The sequence below is a fragment of the Bombina bombina genome, chromosome 4 (assembly GCF_027579735.1).
Source record: "Bombina bombina isolate aBomBom1 chromosome 4, aBomBom1.pri, whole genome shotgun sequence".
NCBI classification, from domain to species: Eukaryota; Metazoa; Chordata; class Amphibia; order Anura; family Bombinatoridae; genus Bombina; species Bombina bombina.
The window spans coordinates 269,016,818-269,021,163 of NC_069502.1; positions in this window are offsets into that span (position 1 = coordinate 269,016,818).

Here is a 4,346-nt window from a genome sequence, read left to right on the forward strand (position 1 = left end):
TGTGCCAGGTGCCCAATACATAATAATGTGCTCATTTTTGGTTTATGTAAATGTTTGTTACTGTATTCGCACGTCTGTTTTCTTACTGTAAAGGCGTCTCAGTGGTTAGACTGAAAGGTGTCTGGGCGATCTACTAAGAGGGTACACTTAGGTCTTACATTTGGAATTCATAAAGTATCTATTTTTTATGTCGCTATCTGTAAGATGACAATGTTGTCTTGATTTTATTTTTGCTGATTTATCTCTAGTGCTATTGTCTTCTGTTTACACAGCTTTTCTACGGAGAATACATTTGTTATTCATATTGCTAGTGGAGGTTTCTAAAGGCATTTTCAAAAACACAATAATGGTAAAGTAGATCATTAAATACACTCCAGCAGGTGAAATGGACCTTTGAGAGCACATTAAAGGGACAGTAAAGTCAAAATTTAACTTTTATGATTCAGATAGAGCATGCAATTTTCAGTTTACTTTTCATATCTAATATGCTTTGCTTTCTTGGTATCCATTGTTGAAAAGCATACCTAGATAGGTTCAGTAACAGCAAACCAATACTGGGAGCTAGCTGCTCATTGGGGCTGCACCTATATGCTTCTTATTGGCTCACCTGATGTGGTCAGCTAGCTTCCAGTAGTGCATTGCTGCTCTTTCAACAAAGGATAACAATAGAGGGCAAGATTACAAGTGGTGCTATTTTTGGGCTTTCGCTTGAGCAATAACACTGCCAGAAGTAAAGATTTTGTGTGCAAGGAGCAAGGATTAATGCACGTCTTACAAGTTGAAAGTAAAAATGTTGTGCATGAGTGAAACCTGACACACATTAAAGGGACACTGAACCCAAAATGTTTCTTTCGTGATTCAGATAGATCATATAATTTTAAGCAAATTTATAATTTACTCCTATTATCAATTTTTCTTCGTTCTCTTGCTATCTTTATTTGATAAAGAAAGTTCAGTACCTTGGACAGCACTTGTTTATTGGTGGATGAATGTATCCACCAATCAGCAAGAACAACCCAGGTTGTTCACCAAAATGGGCCGGCATCTAAACTTACATTCTTCCTTTTCAAATAAAGATACCAAGAGAATGAAGAACATTTGCTAATAGGAGTAAATTAGAAAGTTGCTTAAAATTGCATGCTCTATCTGAATCACAAAGGAAAAAAAATTGGGTTCAGTGTCCCTTTAACTAAAGGACCATGCTAACTTATTCTCCCCATAGACTTCAATGGAGAGCGCAGAAGAAAAAAACCTTATCGCTTGCACGCTAACCCAACACCATACTAAACCCACAGTGCTATAGGAGTTATTAATATTTCAAATTCCAATGTTCTTCACCTACAGGAACATTTTATTTTTCTTTTAAATATATATATATATACATCGTATATCCAGATATACCATACCTGTATATATATATTCATATAGATATATAGGTATATAGAAATATATATTTAAAAATAAAAACTTTTTTTATGTGAAGAAAACTGGAATGTAAAATAAGCGCAATGCGCTTCGGGTTTCGTGCTGTAAGTCTAATGTGGTGTCAGGTTAGCACACATGAAGAATTAGTTATCTTACGCCTAGATTTACAGTTTTGCGGCCAAAGGGGTGCGTTAGCTATGCGTGTTTTTTTTCTAGCGCTGCTTCTAAACAACGCTGGTATTTAGAGTTCTCTGAAGGGCTGTGTTAGGCTCCAAAAAGGGAGCGTACAGGCATATTTACTGTCACTTCAACTCTTAATACCAGCGTTGCTTACGGTAGCGGCTAGCTGGAAAAATGTGCTCGTGCACAATATCCCCATAGGAAACAATGTGGCAGTTTGGGCTGAAAAAAATCCAAACGCAGCCCCATTGTTTCCTATGGGGAAACACTTTCTAAGTCTGCACCTAACACCCTAACATGTACCGCGAGTCTAAACACCCCTAACCTTACACTTATTAACCCCTAATCTGCTGCCCCCACTATCGCTGACCCCTGCATTATATTATTAACCCCTAATCTGCCGCTCCGTACACCGCCGCAACCTACATTATACCTATGTATCCCTAATCTGCTGCCCCTAACATCGCCGACCCCTAATTTATATTTATTAACCCCTAATCTGCCACCCCCAACGTCGCCGCTACCTACCTACACTTATTAACCCCGAATCTGCCGACCGGACCTCGCCGCTACTCTAATAAATGTATTAACCCCTAAAGCTAAGTCTAACCCTAACCCTAACACCCCCCTATGTTAAATATAATTTTATTCTAACGAAATAAATTAAATATTATTAACTAAAGTCTTCCTATTTAAAACTAAATACTTACCTGTAAAATAAACCCTAATATAGCTACAATATAACAAATAATTATATTGTAGCTATTTTAGGATTTATATTTATTTTACAGGCAACTTTGTATTTATTTTAACTAGGTACAATAGCTATTAAATAGTTATTTACTATTTAATAGCTACCTAGTTAAAATAATTACAAAATTACCTGTAAAATAAATCCTAACCTAAGTTACAATTAAACATTACACTATCAATAAATAAATTAAATCAATTAACTACAAGTACCTACAATTAAATAAACTAAACTAAATTATAAAAAAAAAAAACACTATTTTGTAATTATTTTAACTAGGTAGCTATTAAAAGGTAACTAACTATTTAATAGCTATTGTACCTAGTTAAAATAAATACAAAGTTGCCTTTAAAATAAATATAAATCCTATTTTTTTTTAATTATTTTAACTAGGTAGCTATTAAATAGTAACTAACTATTTAATAGCTATTGTACCTAGTTAAAATAAATACAAAGTTGCCTGTAAAATAAATATAAATCCTAAAATAGCTACAATATAATTATTCATTATATTGTAGCTATATTAGGGTTTATTTTACAGGTAAGTATTTAGTTTTAAATAGGAAGACTTTAGTTAATAATATTTAATTTATTTTGTTAGAATAAAATTATATTTAACTTAGGGGGGGTGTTAGGGTTACGGTTAGCTTTAGGGGTTAATACATTTATTAGAGTAGCGGCGAGGTCCGGTCGGCAGATTAGGGGTTAATACTTGAAGTTAGGTGTCGGCAATGTTAGGGAGGGCAGATTAGGGGTTAATACTATTTATTATAGGGTTTTTGAGGCGGGAGTGAGGTGGTTTAGGGGTTAATACATTTATTAGAGTAGTGGCGAGGTCCGGTCTGCAGATTAGGGGTTAATAAGTGTAGGTAGGTGGCAGCGACGTTGGGGGCGGCAGATTAGGGGTTAATAAATATTATGTAGGTGTCGGCGATGTTAGGGGCAGCAGATTAGGGGTACATAGGGATAATGTAGGTGGCGGCGGTGTGCGTTCAGCAGATTAGGGGTTAAAAATATTTATTAGAGTGGCGGCGATGTGGGGGGACCTCGGTTTAAGGGTACATAGGTAGTTTATGGGTGTTAGTGTACTTTAGAGCACAGTAGTTAAGAGCTTTATAAACCGGCGTTAGCCCAGAAAGCTCTTAACTACTGACTTTTTTCTGCGGATGGAGTCTTGTCGGTAGAGGCTCCACCGCTCACTTCAGCCAAGACTCTTAATACTGGCGTTAGGAAGATCCCATTGAAAAGATAGGATACGCAATTAGCGTAAGGGGATCTGCGGTATGGAAAAGTCGCGGCTTGGAAGTGAGCCGTAGACCCTTTCCTGGCTGACTCTAAATACCAGCGGGCGGTAAAAAGCAGCGTTAGGAGCCCTTAACGCTGCTTTTGACGGCTAACGCAGAACTCTAAGTCTAGGCGTTAGTTATGTAAACATTAAAAATTAACTTTTGAAAACGTATGTACAATAATTATTTACTTTAATTACTAATATGTTTCAATATTTTATAATTTATTAATTAATTAATACATAACGCAATATAACTCATGTTTTACGCACATAAGCCCATAAGCAGAAGTACACTAATTCCTCATGTGCGCGAACCCCACAGGAGTTATATAAAGGTGTGTTTTGTATTTGGTAATTTTAAAATTAATTTAAATAATTATTATTGATGTACTTAAAAATTCTATATTTTACAGTAACTATAATAATTATTAATAATTATAATTAACATTTTTTCAATATTTTATAATTAATATTTACATAGCGCACCTTAAGATAACTAATTCTTCATGTGCACTAATCCGACACAGCGTTAGAGCTACAGCGCAAAACCAGAAGGGCGCAATGAATATTTTACATTTAAATGTTATTCACATAGAAAACAATTTTTTTTATTTTTTTTATTTATAAGATTTTTATTGAGGTAAAATTCAATAATATATAGAAACATTTCAGTGTGACATGAAAATGTACAAAAATCAAAGA